At 43.5% G+C, this 17,400-nt stretch overlaps 1 protein-coding gene across 2 annotated transcripts in view; it reads left to right on the top strand.

Moving 5' to 3' along the window:
• The first annotated feature begins 5,899 nt into the window (after positions 1–5,899).
• The window catches only part of LOC100124032 (GATA-binding factor A), a 43,158-nt gene continuing 31,657 nt past the window's right edge, over positions 5,900–17,400 (top strand). Inside the window, exons 1-2 of one of the 2 annotated variants that reach the window (XM_008209234.3) lie at positions 5,900–7,080; positions 13,283–13,344. The gene's annotated coding sequence lies outside the window, so the exon portion shown is untranslated. The remainder of the gene's footprint in view (positions 7,081–13,282; positions 13,345–17,400) is intronic. The other variant, XM_001607798.4, reaches the window with a different exon arrangement.

Raw genomic sequence — 17,400 nt, 5'->3', positions numbered from 1 at the left:
TTAGTTCTACGCTTGATGTTGCATGTCGGTTACTAAAATTTTATTCTATTGGTGAATCTTCTTTAACGACATTCATACGATACAAAATGTATAGAATATTCTTAGTTGTAGTTACGATTCGATAAAAACCTTCTCCATTTCACCAACGAAAAGTCACACTCGCAGCCAACAGCACAGCCGTACAACAAACTCGAGCGTCCACCCTCGAGCCGACGGTCAGCGCGCGCGTATACGCTGCGGCATGAGACACCCTCGATCCTCGGCGCCAGGCGTATCAAGCGACGTTACTCGGCCATTAGCCAACTTAGCGGCCATAATTCAGCCGTGCTCTCGACCCTCTCCTCGCTGATAATGAAGGCATTACGCTGTATATGGATACACCTCGTCGTACGGCAGGGCCTAGGCCCCAATCAATTGCTCTTAATTAATCCGCGCGCGCTTGCGCGTATATGCGCAGGGAACGCGCGCATGACGACTGTGCTGCATGCGCGAGAGATACTTTTGCCGCGGCACTTCGTATAAATTGGTTTATCGAGCTTTTCCGAGTTGTTAATATAGAGGAGAGGGGCAGGGGGGTGTGTTTTTTTCAAGGCGAGATAAATGAGAGCCGAGAGCGGCGTGGGCTTAATTATGGGACGAAATTTCGTCGGAGAAACGTAAGTAATGCGTACAGTAATTGATACGATGGATATAATTTATATCTCAGGATGTTTACGTTTTTAGTTATTGCTAAATTCACTTAAGTTTTCGACGTCTTCGAGCAACTTTTATAATATTTTAGATTTTTATTCTGCTAATTTACATAAACAAAAAATTATTTGAGTGAGTCGTCTACCTTTATGCGTTCGGGCCTCAACTCGTTTTTAATAAGGAAATAAAAATAAAACGTATTCGATTGTGCGTGTGTTAAGAGGCCAGCTGGTCTTCGATAGTAAACGAATCATTTGCTATCCGCGCGATAAATTTATTCAGTCATCGTATACAAGTGTCATACATCGAATATCATTACATCGAATCACCTCTATTTGCCGCATCACCAGCCTAATAAATTAATGTACAATAAAGAAATATTCGTTATACAACTCTGTCGCTTACTTATATCTAACGCACAGGCTATCAGTTGCCTATAAGCAGGGGCATCCGCGCGGACGATTTAACAGCGGATAGCACCTGCAGACTTCAAAATTACATTAAAAAGTTGCAACCGCCTCTCGATTGTAATATACTTTATCTCAAATTTCCACACTCGCTTCGGCCGCCATATCACTTCATATTTCGCCTTTCGTCTGTACATATATGTGTCTTCGCGTTGCGAGAAACCGCCCCTTCCCTTTCATTCTCCGAATTCATTTTACTCCTGGTGTGTGTGTGTGTGTGTGTGTGTGTATGGTAGTATATCCTTTCCGACTTCAAGCCAGCACACAGAGCCGGACTCCCACCATATTTCTCGTTTCCCTTGAAGCGAGTTTTGCTCTTTACGCACGCGGGGGAATTGCATTCCGCGAGCCAAGAGCGCTAATGGACGGCCAATGAGACGACTTTTTCATCGTCGGCGCGTTTTCGTCGTTCTTTCTTTCATCTTCTCGCTCCGCAGAAGTATATGATATTAATATGCGCTATAAAAATTCTCTCGGAGAGGTGCTTTTGACGGAGTGTGTGTACGGCGCGGATTAAGAGCGCGCGCGCGCGCGAGCACCTGGTTTATTACCGAGCGCGGGGATCGATTTTGGAGAGGGAGAAAGTGCAGCTCGAATGAATATTTATGTTTGCATAGCTTTTTCTTAATAATGAACGAATTCTTTGATGGCAATGCGGTGTGTTGAATCGAAAAGATTGCGGATCCCTGCGCAGTAGAAGTTATCGTAAAGTTATTGATATTTTAGTTGATAAGAACCGAAGAAAGAGACCGAAATTGGTATTCCTATTCTCTTGAAAAAAATCAGTAAAAAGTCACTATTTGACAGTGAATTTATTCAACATTCAAATCAGTCAAAAGTATGCCACTAGAAAGTGGTGAATATTCACTAAATAATACAGTGACAAAGACCTACTGCACTTCAATTAATGAATATCCATTATTCAATTGCTGAATATTCCTTGTTTCAATTATTGATAAATAAGTGCAAAAAACACGTATCACTGTCTAAATATTTTAGGCGAGTTAAAAAAGTTTCACTACATAAACTAGTGAAAAATTCACTGATTTTTTAAAGAAAGCACACTCAGACGCGTCAAGTTAAATCCTCAATATAACATTGACAAGTCTCCCTTCAAAGGGCAAATCGCATGATATACAACAGCAGAAAAAAATCTACACCACGTATACACAAGCGAGATACCTCCGCAGAATCGCCATCAAGCGAGGAGCTCCCGATCGTATCGTTCTGATAATTACCGGGCTGAGATTGTGTCCCGATAACGAACAAAACTCTCTCTCTCTCTCTCTCTCTCTCTCTCTCTCTCTCTCTCTCTCTCTCTCTCTCCCGCTTTTTCCTTCTCTCACTTTGTACCGAATAGCTCTATTACACGTTCGCGTAGCATATCCGCACCATCTCATGCACACATACACACACAGACGCAGTCTATAATCTTAAACCTATATACGAAGATCGAAAATATCGTCTCGAAACGACGACGCGACGGCTAAACTTTCACCTCTGTATATACAACAGCTCTCAGACGAGATTTTGCGTAGGTAAGATTTTCTGCGCACATTAAAAACTCGTTAGAAGAGCTGCGCGCACATATTTTACCTCGCCGACGCTGTTTTTCACTTTTCGACACTTTATGGGATATACATTGGGGAAAAGGTCAGGCAAGTTTATGAGACGCTGTATGTACGCGTTGTTACAAAAACGGTTAATATATGGCACATGCGTATATTACACGCTTTCTTTTGAGCTCGAGCTGCGTATCTCACTTTGGCCCACAGGTAAAAAGTTACGCGTATTGTATACAAGCTTCGATAAGAGGAGCGTAAATCTCCGAGTAGCTTTTTAAGAAAAAAAAAATTGAATCGAATCAATCGCAGAGACCGAAGAAGCTGCAGGAAAACCCGTCCAGAAAAGCCGTGTATAAGAAGTGGAAGCCAGGGAGGAATTTCCTTCAGCGAGAAATCCGGCTGGTATTCCAGGTATTCACCTACGCAGCGGATATCCATCTGCCGGCGCCTATTTTACGGCTATCCCGGCGCCTGCGAGCACTTTTTCCATAGCTAGCCGCCGTCACATGCGTCTGTCGTCGAGGAGGGGAAAAAAAGGAAGAGCGACGATATAGAAAAAACGTGTCCTCGAAAAAGGTATATAGTACGCAGTGAACCTTCCGCTCTCTCTCTCTCTCTGTTTTACTCTCTGTGTGTGACGGACTGACCTACACGTATGTTTATCGGTTCGGCTCTGTGTCTAGCCTCTGTACTATAAGCGAACGTTATTCGATTTTAATATCACGAGAGCTATAGCTTCGATCGATCTATACGCTCGAAAATTCCAAGCGCTTGGTTTGGCTCTCTTCGGCTTTTTACGTCGAAAACCGGAAAGAAACAAAGAATCCCGTGGCGATGCGACGGTCCTCGATACCATAACTCACCGAATTTTTCCCTGCGGCCGTCGTCCGCACTCAGGCCTTAATGGACACTCTCCGCCGCTCTGTGTCCCTCTCTAATGGAGCAGCAGCGCGTCATCTGCAAAAAACGTTCGAGAGTAGCAGCTCACCGTCGGCTGATGCATGATTCGTTTGTGTAACCGATATACCTATGAGCTCGTCTCTCTCTTGGGTGTAGAATAGAACGGCGGGACTACTGTGGCCATCCGGTGAACTCTCCGGAAGTATGAGTGTGCGACGACTTTTTGGCTTCTGGAGTTGTGTGTACTCTTATCGGCGGTGGCCGTTTGTGGAATTTAGGAAAGTTCGCCGGGGGTGCGCTTTAGTGCCGACACTGAAGAGAGAGAGAGAGAGAGAGAGAGAGAGAGAGAGAGAGAGAGAGAGAGAGAAGAGAGAGAGAGAGAGAGAGAGAGAGAGAGTCGGCTGCAGTGTTTTCTTTCGATTTTATTCTTCTGTATTCTCGAAAAAATGTGTCGCAAGCTATTCAATTTTCGAGTTATTTTTCTGTAAGAAAGCACTTATAAATTTTCAAAATAATATACGCAAGCTTTCGCATAGTACAATAAAACAATAAATCAACGCTTCGTTAAAATCGCGCATAATTGAAGCAATCGTAGGCGTACAAAACTGCGCTCACACTCGAAACAACTATAGACACACATTGAAATGTAATTCGACGCTAAGTCAATAAATCTCTCCGGGAAAGCGAGGACAAGAGAGAGAGAGAGAGAGAGAGAGAGAGAGAGAGAGAGAGAGAGAAACTAGAAAAAAGTCTTTCATGAAAAGTCAATCTTAAGTGCGCCTTAATTGGCCGATCTCGCAATGTAATATCTCTCGCCGTCGTGGGCAGCTTTCCGCATATAGAGCAGAGGAGGGCTTTTAAAGCGTTTAAAGCCCATAGTGTAATTGCGTAAAACTCGAGCTTAGTAGCGCAGCCGTCAGCCGTCTCACTCTCTCGGCAGCTTGATTAATGAAACCGAGATAGACGAGAAAAGCGAGAAAGTGCCGTGGTTTGACGGAGCTATCATATGTTACAGATAGCAAGGGTCTGACACAAAAGGAGAGAGCTTCGAAGAAAGGCTACTATATAATACACTTTTTGTAACGACCTATCGTTCGTTCAATCGCGACGTATAAATAATACACTTTTCTACATCATACTGCACTGGAATGCGATTGTACGGCTGAACACAATCGCGAAAATCCTCCCAGCGAAAACCGACTAAAAAATATACCGAACTCAGAAAAAAACTCAAGCTTATGTGATAGTGCAAACTCGTTTCTCTAAGAAAAAACCCGTACACACACGCGCGTATACACTCCGGCGCTTATCACGCGGAGGCCCTCGCGGACGATAAAGTCTAGCCGGCGTAAATATTCGTAGCTTAATGAACGAGCAATTAAGCATCGGCTCCTCGATTAAGGAGTATAAAAGCCGCGGCGATCGCAAGGAGAAGCTCTTGCCGATATACGATATATAGCGTCGCGAGCGATGAGTAGCCACTGGTTTATTGCGAAATCGCGCCAATTAAGTGCGCGCGCGAATCATATTTTCGGACTCGCGCAGCCCGGCTTGGAATTAAGATAGCGCTCGATTAGCCGAGTTTTCACCCTCATTGAAGCGCAGTGTTGTCGTCGAAGGCTTGATTTATGGGCGGATGATTGTACGCGCATTGGGGATTATTCCTTGTAATTGCTTTGCGGAGATAACAACGCTGTGGACAATGTGTGGGTTTAATATTTTGTTTTAATTATATACATACGAACTTTATTTTTATAGACGGCGTTGCGTAAACTGTATATATACATTCGAATTTTCATCGATAAAATATTCAGTTAATAATGCGTGCGTACAATATTCATTTTCGCAATATACATAGGCAGCCTTACAACGCTTATCTCCACGGTGTATACTAATATGAGCATCGAACTCGGCTGGCGTGTGCGTTTATCTCGTAGGCGAAAATCAAAGAGTGTAATTTCATTAAAAGTAAAGAATCCGTATCAAAAATCGTGTTTTTAGCGCTAGCGCGTGACTTATGGCCCCTTATCGTGAATGCTTATTTATGAAATCTCTGGGATACGCGCACAGTAGGAAAAAAGACTAATGGGACAGTTAATTTAATATGTATCGTACTCGTCGACAAGAACACTGATTAGCTTTACGTTTTCATATACGCATACCTGTCATGAGCCCGTGCTTTCATTCTGATTTTCAATCGGCACACTCGATTCGTGCGGGTATACACGTCTATTTTTTCATCTTTTTCGATAGATTTCACAAACACCTACTAAAGCGCGAGATATCGAGATTATTATGCAAATTTTCGAATTCAAATCAACGCGAGCCGTATGAGCTTCACATTTTTACAAGTACAAGTATTTCATTAATAAATTATTGCAAAATCGCATAGGGTGCGTAAGTACTTTGTTTAACGCAACGATAAATAGTATAAGCCTATTAATTACAGAACATAAAACATTCATCCTTATCCCCGCGCGAAAGTTTCCCCCGGTGCAAAAATCCAGCAGAATTATTGAAGCAAACCAGAAAGCATTACTGTCCGGCCAACTAATTATTGCCCCGGCACAATGCGATTTATCGCAGCAGCGGCAACTCTAAATCCCGCATGCATCCTCCTGCGCGACTCTATATATCTACAATAAATCCGGGCCGATATCAAAGAATAAAATTCAATCCCCCCCGAGCTTGCATAAATCGCTGCAGCCATTCTCCCACACACACGCGCACACGTTATATACCCTCAGCGGCTCGTCTCCATCAATCCCATAGGTACACCTACTCAAACGAAATCGCCGCCGCTGCATCATTTTTTACCCTATAATCACGCGGGGAGTGTCCTGTGGAGGGGCGTGTCACATGACGCTCCTCCCGGCGAATCGGCGCGAGCTGTCCCTCCTCGAGCTCGTGCCCCTCCACCATACACGCGAGTGAGAGAGCGCGCGCGAGAGAAAGAGAGAGAGAAAGAGTGGCTGGCCAGGACAGTTTGAGAGCCGCAGTCAGCGACTGCACCACGATCCTGCCAGAGTGTGTTCCTCCGCGCTGTATACGACCTAACCTCTTATCGCTCGCTCGGCCCTCCTTCGCGGAATTCCTATGTGCAGTTTCTTTTTGCTCTCGGATTGTAGCGCACAGACAGGAACGCTGAGGACGGATGGACTTTGTGCGGCTTTAAACGATATTCTTGTGATTACTGTTGGTGCTTCTAACCTATATGGTGCTGTAGTGTCTGACCTGTTGGAACGAGGAGCGGAGAGAAGACAAAGACTGGTATAAGGTCGACACATACTCACGACGACTTTGAAGTGCTGGAATTGAAGTGCGGGTATTGAACATCGACGATCGAGCCAGTGCGTGCAGATATCCACGAGAGTATAGAGACACTCCGTTTGCGTGTGGTTTTCGCGTCCAAAAGTTTCGACCGACTGGACATGTCGAGCTGCTGCTGCTGATTATGCGTGAGTATATCATATCGTGTCACTGGATCGTATTACAATATTACGCGCGATGTGGCGTGCGACGGTTGCAAGGCGACCGGCGGCGCTAGCGACGCCCATATTGCGGTAAACAAAAAATAAACTCTCGTGTCGCGGAGTAATTTTCCGAGATCACGTACACTGGTGGATTTTAGGAAAAGCTATTTCGACGCTGATGTGATGACTGTGATAACTTTATGATCTTGGATATGAAATCAAAAATTTTCAGCGCAAGTGTACCACGTCGTAACCAACCCGCGAATACTCGAGAACAGAAGTCGTATATTTTACGGTCCAAAAAGTAAATGGAAAGAGGATGAAGCTTTACATCGAATTACACTTTAGAAGTTGAGAGAAAAAAACGCTGAATTATTGATGAATATTTTCAAGACGTTCCGTGTGTAGGCCGTTAAAATTTATTTGATCTCGTAAACATCATTAGGAAACCGGCCACAGAAACCTCGACCATATACTGGCCTGACAGGAAAGTAGAAGTCAGTGTAAAGGACCATCGGGAAACGATAATCGTCATTACCATTAATTTCATCAATTAAATTATTCTCTTATCGGCGCGACCATAAGCCTCTAAACTTTTTTCCAAACCCTACTTGCCTCGTAAAATTCCTTTCAGCTATACACTCTGGCATATCCTGAATTTTCAGACTGCGTATCGCGCGATTTTTTCGTCTCAACAAAAGCAGCCATACATCAAGCCGTAGTAGAGTATGCGCAACCGTTCGGTATCTCGATTTTTGCGCATAGCCGATTACTTATTCATTCAATAACTTTCCACCTTCTATCTCTCTCACTCCCTATTCTACAGAACTGCTCCAATTTTCACCTACGGACTCTCTCGGCAGCTGCGCGCGTCGAGAGCTTTGCGCAATTATTATTCCCTCGGTTTCTCTAAATCACTTAGCCATTCGGAAAAAATCCATCGCTGCAGCGCTCGAGTGATTGATTTATCGTCCCGGTAATCGTCTAATAAATATAACGAGAGAGCTTTCACGATGACAGCACACGTAGGTATACGTATATTTATAAGAGCACATCGTATACGAGTATATCGAGGTAAAATCGCCGCGTGTTGCCGGCGATAAATCTTGAGCGCGCGAGCGAGAGAGGAGACTCTCGAAGGTATAACGCTGCGGGCGTTTTGACGAAGTTGAGGAGGTTGAGGGAAGTTTTTTTTCGTTAAGGCGTTTACACGCTTCGATGGCGAAAAAGAGGGCGCGCGATGACAGATACTGGCTGTTTTAGAAAACTTCTCGTGAGCCTACGTCGATGTGTCTGTTTTGATAAAACTGCGCGTTACAGGCAGTTTTTTGCAAGACTCGAGGGGAAAAAATATGATCGATATACACACCGCGATTTTTTTTCTGTCTCGACGGATTAAGTCGTCAATCAACGCCCAGTTGAAGATAAAAAGCGAATGTATAATTCGCGCTTGTAGAAATATATAAACGCGTCGCGCTAATAGTCCGCGAAACGTTTTCATTTACATCGGTCTTATAACTTTCACTGCAATTTATCCGGATTTGAATTCTCAATCTGCTCTCTCCTTCTCTAATTCCTTAACCTATTACGGAAAGCTCCTAAGCCCCAGCCCAACCCCGCCTCCAATAAACAACCCAATTACTCCCCCAAAAAAAGAAGAGAAAAAAAGAAACGCGACGAAGTCCAGAGACACCATAGGTATAATACACTCACAACACACGAAGGTCGACTTACGCGCGATAAATCCCCGATAAGTCAGTCGACGTGGGAAATCCCTCTCTGGAAGTGCATTAAGCCGGGCTATAGCTACTTTTCGTCGGAGATAAGCATCCACGCACTACTGTTTTTCCCCTGCAGCCGTGTGCGGCGCATGCGATCCATTTAATGCACATCCGCGCGCCGGTAGTCGCAGTATATATAACGGCTTGGGCTCACGCGACATGACGAAAGGCTGATGGTACTATATGAAGGAGGGATGCGAATTTCAATTGCGCTGTACGTATTTGGTAGCGATATCGACGAAGCATATACGTATATAATTAAGATGTTAGACGTCCGCGCTATAGCCGTGGTTATTTTATTTGTATACATTGATGCGATTCGTGTTATCGTGCATTTGATCTAAATAATTCGATTTTTAAATTCGCGAATCGATAAACTTAATACTCGGCCGAAAGAGTCCACACAGGAGACAAAATACGTCCGGGACATATACCTCGCGGGTCTTATCACCGAGCGAGCCACGGCGCGTTTTTCAAATTCACTGGGCACCGCCATCGCGTCTTATCATTTCCCGCGCTAGCGCGCAGAAAAGTTCCGCCGACGTGATAACGCGCGACTGGACTCGTATACGTGAGAGCGCAAATGGCTCTCTCGACCCCCATGACTATGAATTAGTGCAGCGATTATGCTCGCGAGCTTCGCTTTTAGAACGCGGAAAGCCGTCGTTTGTTGTTTGTACATTACGGTCGATGGAATTTTCGTTATACGCTCGTGTGGTCGCACGTTTCTCGAACTGGATTCGAACTAATTAATTTTAGTACGTACATACGAGCTTATCACTATCAAAACAAATTTCATTTCATTCATCAAAACTCAAGCTCAAAAAGTACACGCGCACTCATCCTTTCGAAGCTCGCAAAACGATCAACCCTTTTCCGGTCTAAAAATCGCTCCTCGACGAAAACACGGCGATTTATCAGCGCGAGCGATATTCCTCGGCTCATTCCCAGAGCGCATTAAAGTTCTCGACGCGCTTATCCGCGCATATTGCGCCCGCGCGAGCAAGCGGCTTTAGAGATAGCGACAACGAGCGACAATTTCGTCGGCTCGTAAAACACAACGGCGCACACACGGCTTCAAAACAATGGCGCACACGAGCTGTACGTGCGTTATATATGTATTCATATCCTGAGTCATGCAGGCTTACACACACACACACACACACACACACACATATATGTACGGAGCTTATCGGTATATGCATGTAGGTATACACCGAGCGATGTTCCGTTCCGGCCGTCGCGGCGACGCGACAAGTGTCGTATGTATGCGGGCGAAAATCTCTAAGTAGTTTGAATTAGCGGTGCCGCGCAAGTTTTTTTTGTGCGGATAAGCCTGATAGATAGGGTGGTGATCTCATTTCCACGAGTGTCAAAATTTCACGTTAATCGCGTTTGCTCGAACGATTATCACATAGTACAAAGCGAAAGCTTATGGCACACACAAAAGCGAATATGGAAATGTAGTCACGATATTCGAGACAACCGCGCGCGCGACAGATAAAAAGAATACGTGATTAGGGAGATGGATGCGTTAAACGGAAGTGAAGTAATCGCTGAAGAATGAGTTGATAAGCTATCGCTTTGAGTCGATATGAATACCCGCTGGTTCTTTTCTTTTCACGCGACAAGACTATACCGACGGGCTCGTTTTGCGCGCGACTTACTTTTACGCATTTGCGCACGAGTTTCAACGAGAGAGAATTTTCTCACTATTTGTCGTATTTGAAGGTTCTATTTTTTACAAAGTCAACGCGGTTGCAAAAGTCGAGTCAGCCATTTTGGATGTGGCTGAAAGCGAGTATAAAATTAACATAACTAGTAAATTCAAAGACATTTTGGACGAGCCAATTCTTTTTCAACCATTAGCATATATTATGAAGTTATGGGTTTGATGTTATAAAACGTTAATAGCGAAGTGATAATATATATCAACCCGCACTGAAATACATTAGCGCGACTGTGCGTAGCATGTAGCTTCTTCTGAATATTCGCATTTTTGAAAGAGAAAAAATATAAAAGACGAATTATACAGCCGTTATAAATTTGGTTTACAACCGCGGTTTACCTTGTATTATACATTTCAAACGTTTCGTTGAAGAACGAAGTTATAGGCGATCATACACGCGTTCTGTGGATATGCTTGAGTAGAAAATTTCGAGAGTTTCTCGGGCGGGGTATCACCTTTTGTGGGTGGGGTGTCACAATGGCCCCCTATAAATAGCCCAGCATTGGCGCCAATCAGTTAATAACTCGTGAACCTTCAAAGGCAAAAGCCGCTCTTGAAAGCTCACAGATCAAAATGGACTCTTTCCATCAACTCATGACTCTTATCAACCAGCACTCCCCAGACGACGACCAACCAGACCTGGACATCCTTAAAAATCTGCCCGTAGAAATTTCCCAAATGATCCTGTCCAAATTAGACTCCAACTCTCTACTTCATTGCGCCCTAGTCTCCCGCAAATGGCTATCCATTTGCAAATCCAGCCTATCCCTGCGCCGAAAAGTTCGCTTACACATACGATCCAAGGAAAATGTTCGTATTAGTAATCAATCAATAAATAACGCTCCGAGTACCTCTAACCAAAGCATCTACCAGCCTGACCATGACACCAACCGACCCTCATACCGTCCAATGCCTCCGCGAGCAAATAACCGAAGCATCGTCATCTTCGACGACTCTTCAATCTCCAACGACACAAACCCAACTTCATCCACCCCAATCGTCTCCCAACAACCTCCTAGCCAACGTCGCCGATCTACCTCTACAAAATCTCTATTAAAAAAGACCAGCTGTCTAAGATTTTAATAAGTAGGATAAGTATAAATCGACAAAATGTTCTAAATATAATATTGCTCCTAGAAAATATAATATATTGTTTGACAAAATATTAATAAAATAATATTGCTATGAATCTAAATTTACATTTTTTATTTAATTATAACATATTTTTTCCCTCATATTTAAAACAAAAAAGGATAAGATAGCTAAGTTTTAAGCCATATTCATATAAAAGAATATGAAATGGCTCAAAATTTAGATTAGTTTCACAAAATATTAATAAAATAATATGGCTATGAATTTAAATTTACATGATAATTTTTTCAACTATCTATTTTGTCTTTGACATATCAGAAAATATTACAATTAAATAAAACAAAAAATAGTATATTTTATAGAACCTTAACATTGTCTTATAATAAATGATACGCTTGCTTGTATTGAATTTAAAAAACTTGATATTTAAAAAATAAAACGAATTAAAAATTTTAAAATAAAAAAAATTTCGAATTTCGCATTTTTAGAAATATAATTTGACAAAACATTAATCCAATTATATCGCTAACGATTTTCAACAAGTCATATTACAATAAACATATCAACTCGCTGAAATACATTTTGAACACCGCTGACATAAATTTGGTTTGCACCGCAGTTTACTTCATGTTAGATTTTCGACACCGTAAAGTAAACTGTACACATAAATACCCTTCGTAAACATATATTCCTACATGAAAAAATTCTACATTGGTTTTTTTATTATTTGCTTACATTGCGAAACTCTACGCAGACATTACCTATTGTTGTAATAATGATCTAACAATAGGTCAATAGGTTGTGTAATTGCGCAGAGTTTCGCAGTCTAATAATAAAAAATCGGTGTAGAGAATATTCGTGCAGAAAGTATCTGTGTAGAATTTTTTCGTATAGGAAAATAAGTTTGTGTAGGGCATTTAATTCTAGAGTTTGTTTGGTGTCACATTTTCAACATTTCAAATTCCATTAAATACATCATGCGAAACACGCGACTTATTATTGTCTATTATGCGCTTTCAAATCTGCCGATTTCAGCGAGTACAAAAAGAAACCTTGGAAAACTACGCTGCTCATCATCGAAGCACGTCACATCCTCCTTTGGTCTTTTTTTTATAAAACCATATCGCAAGAAGTGTCGTCTATTAGGACACGAGCGTATAAAGACTGAAGTGGAAACATCAGGCCCCGTCGGTAGAGAAAGAGAGAGAAAAGCGACGGCAGACGCGCCCTCAGAGACAGTGAAGGCGTTCTGGGTTTTTAGGCCTAATTAGTTGTCGCCAGGCGTCTTGTCTCTCGCTCTCCCAAAGACGCCGACGACTCCACCTTGTCCTTCTCTCATCTTCTTTTTCTTCGTCGCACACAAACTCTGTGGTCTGGAGAGAGAAGAGAGAGGAAGAGAGAAGATTCGAATTCTTTTTTGCGCGCGAGAGAGTTTGAAACGCGCACACGGGGCTCTGATTTCTCAATCGATGTCTTCGGCTGAAATTGATTTTTAATTGATCGAGAGAAGATAAATTAATTGATAGTTGCTTACAAACGATAATTCATCCACATTATTTACCGAGCTTTGAAATTTCTGTTGCAGGAAACTTGGACGGATTCAACTGACTCCGCGGCGGTTTGAGAGACTTTATACTTCAAAAAATGGTAAGCCGTAATATACTTTATACAAATTAGTTTCAGCAAACACGACAATAACACACGAAAATTCCATCGCTTCCGGGGCCACTAATACGCATCACGAGTTACCCTAATGAGGTCCTAACGGAAGTGTTGGGACGATTTCGAATCGACGGATCGAGGATACCCGATGCCCCTCTTCTCTACGAAATAAAAAAACTCTCGCCTACTCCATTCACAAGCGCGCAGAGTTCATTCACAACTCGGCGATTCAGACTCCACGGCCGGAATTACCTCGAATTTCAATGGGACTACTCAGAATTCCTACTACGAAGAGGTGATCCCTCCATTCAGCCGTGAGCGATCCCGGAAAGCGATCCTCTCTCAGAGCTAGACGTAGGAGAGCGAGATCGGATCGGTAGATCTGAAGAGAGATCGCCGACCGGATAGCGCTATAGCAGCTTGCCGTAGACTGGACGTATACGCGAGGAGATGTCGGAGGGAGTTTACAGTTAAATTAATTTGAAATTAGTCGTGGGCCGATGGGCAGAGATGAGAGATGGAGAATTTGATGATGATGGTGGTGATGGCTGAAGTTTTAAGATGGGTGGTCAAGGGATCTGACCTTTCTTATGGGGGCAGGATTTGGGAGGTTTGTTTTGGATATTTTTATTGCGATTTTTTTTATTGAGTTTTCTTCAGTCATCGAAAGATACTAAAATTATAATCCGCCTAAAATCTTCAGCTCGACACTGCAGTCATCAATAAAGCCTCGTTAATAAGAATAAAGTCTCTCTTTCCTCGGCCGTCCATTCATCGCATTCGAAAACAGACCGCTGAAACCCATCGAAAAGAGAGAAAGACGAAAGAAATGACCATCCACGCAAAACACACAGAAAGAGAGACTCATCGGCGGCTGTTTTAACGACGCGATTTATGGCAAAATAATTTGGCCGAGAGCGATGCAAAAAATATAATCTATATATATCTATGATAGCCTCTTTCTCCATACGGTGGCAACGAACGGTGCGATGTATCAAGGTCCGCTGAGTATTGGAACGTGTGGCTTGTAATTTCGTTCTCTCTCTCTCTCTCTCTCTCTCTCTCTCTCTCTCTCTCTCTCTCTCTCTCTCTCTCTCCCCTCTTCCAGCGGGTGCTTCTTGCGTCGGCAAATTAATGTCCTTCATTTACAAACCAAAATAGGGAGCTGGGGACTGCTATAGTGCGTGGAGTCGTCCGTCGGCAGTCGATTATTGTATAGGACTCGGGAAATAGCGATGAGATGACGCGTTATATTTGCGCGTCAAATATGCGGCTATATATTACGTGCTGCTGTTGGTTTTTCGGAGCGAGACGTCGGGTAAAATGGACGACGCTCGTATTTTTTGCCGACACTCTTTAGGTAGCCGCGATGCCGCGATTTTAATTGATTATAAATTATTTACTCATTGGGAGGCTGGAGAGAGAGAGAGACAGAGAGAGAGAGAGAGAGAGAGAGAGAGAGAGAGAGAGAGAGAGGAGTGTTGATTGAAATTTTATATGGAGGATGGAGCGAAGGCTCTTTTTACGATTGAGTCGTTATTGCCGAATTTTTTCGTAGTGATTCTCGTGATGCAACTGTTTATAATGCATACGATACTTTATAACAATATTATACTCGCACCGATGGGTATATATCCTTCGGCTGACTGAATACCTCAGGGTTTATCGAATTATCACTCGCAAAAACTGGCATTCGCCGCATTCTCTCCAGTTATGCCTGTGAAAACCGCAATAAACGCAGCATTTCGAAAGACCTCTACAGCTAGATAATCGACTAAACAACGCCGTAAACCGCTCATTTCCAACATCCTCGATGATTCGGCAAAGAAAAAAAATCCTCGATTTCCGCTCGGATCGGCGCGAAAACCGGCGAATTGAATTTTTGTCGGAGCCAGTCGGACTTTCCTGCATCGCGAGTCTCTCTGCCGAAGGCCGGCCGCGAGAGGAGTATAGGATGTCGCCCACGCGATCGATGTACGAATGGCCATCGATTGAGTTGCCCCGAGAGCGATAACAATCTCCATCTCTTCCTACCCTACTATCGAGTGTATATAGAGGCTGTGCGAGGTGCTCGGAAAGAAAGCGAGAATAGCTCTTTCCTCTCGACTTCTATTTTTGGATACAAAAGAACGTGCTTTTGATGAATCATGGATGTGGAATTTTTTGAGGTCTTTTAACGTGGTCGAAAAATCGAGACAACAATAGCACTTTTCCTAGGATCAGCAGATGGAACTTTATGCCCGCGCGCAACTTGGCGACTTTATAAGCCATCGCGTAATTCGCAGCGGCTGCTGCTTCAGCACCTGGATAATCTCCCGCTTATAAGTCGATTACTGCCGCGGAGGAGCTTGAATTCATTATGCGCCTCTCTCTCTCTCTCTCTCTCTCTCTCTCTCTCTCTCTCGGCAATTGTTTTAATACTTGCGCGGGATGCTGAACCTTTGCCTTTGTATGAGTGTGTGACACGATTTAATATTTTATTGTGAAGATATAATTTATTTAAAGCGTATTTATCGACTCGTTGATTTATGTACTCGCTAACAGGAATAACTTACGCAGCTGATCGTCGTTAAAATATTCAAAAATACTCGCGCGCACAACTTAGTCGTCCACTTCACACTAATACGCCAGATAACCGAACATGTGTTGCAATTGGATTATCCTAATCGTTTTCGAAAATTACAGCCCCATAGCATCTCGTTCAAAATTTCGCTTCCTGAAAAGTATATCCTTACGCGCTTGGGTTATACGAGTGGAAAAATCGTCTCTCCACTACACGCCTGACAGTTATAAGAACCTGAGCCATTTGCGGAATCGTTTAGAGACCGCCGAGAGAAGCTCTCTGCGGCAGCAAAAAAGGTGCATCAGGAAAAGCGCGCGAGCTCGCGGAGCTAACGCTTAATCGTCACTATCCATTGATCTCGGAGCTGGGTATAAGAGATTCCCGGTAATGCAGCTAACGCTGCGCGTTTTCCACTATACTGGAATCCGAACGAGCTGGACCTTTATGCATAGCTTAAGGCGTATTAAAGAGATAGGTTTATTAGGTTTATTTCTTTCTTATGGCTGCAGGTATAGAGGGTACGCGTGCTGTGTTTATTGGAAGTGTATAAGCTCCTGCGGAGGGTTAACTCGATTTGTTGGCTGTCGGCGAGGTGTTCGCATCATGGCGATAACAATTTTATTATTTTTTGATAAAATTATACAATCAATCTAGAATTCACCTTTACCTTCCAAAAGGCTCACACAACTCTCGGTTAACCGGCAAGGCTTATGGTCCCCGATATAAACATTCGCACTTTCTCCCATATCAGACACACACACACACACACACACACACACACACACACGCACACCGATGTCTCTCAATACTATCACCGTCGATGCGGGTGACAAAGGGTTACGGCCAGCTGAAATCTACGGGCTGTTGGAAAATTTCCGGCAACTCTCTCTCGTATCATCAGTTCAGCACCTATACTACGGCGTCTCTCGCAGTAAAACACTCTGCTGTTATGCTCTCATAGCAGCGAGTGTTCAGATTTTACACGACTCTGAGATGCTCGAGAGTTTTTTAATCGCCTATACTGCGTCGGGACGATATACATTACCTACAGGACTTTAGCACATAATTCGCTTCCTTAAAAAAAGCGTTATTTCGGTCAATCCAAACTTTTCGCGAGTGATAGTCCTCATCGTCTCTAATTCTCCAAATAACAAGGCCTAAAGCGCACGCTCGTGTTTACACGCGCATTTACACGCAGCAGAGATCGCGTATTCTAAGTACACACTAAACACACACGCGGAAAAGCGCAGCGATTGCGCCAACCTGCATATCGCTCGTCGCCGGCGTAAATCATGCGGCAACCGGCACTTTGGAGCCATTTGTCCGGTAATGCACCCCTCACTCTCTCTCTCTCTCTCTCTCTCTCTCTCTCTCTCTTTCTCCCGCTCTCTGGTTACAGCTAAAGCCGTAAATTATATCAACACCTTCGGCCTGTGAGATGCGCCCACGTATATGCACGGATAAAGAGCTGAGAGAGC

This window comes from Nasonia vitripennis, chromosome 5 (genome assembly GCF_009193385.2).
Source record: "Nasonia vitripennis strain AsymCx chromosome 5, Nvit_psr_1.1, whole genome shotgun sequence".
Classification (NCBI taxonomy): domain Eukaryota; kingdom Metazoa; phylum Arthropoda; class Insecta; order Hymenoptera; family Pteromalidae; genus Nasonia; species Nasonia vitripennis.
This window is presented reverse-complemented; position numbering and strand designations above follow the sequence as displayed.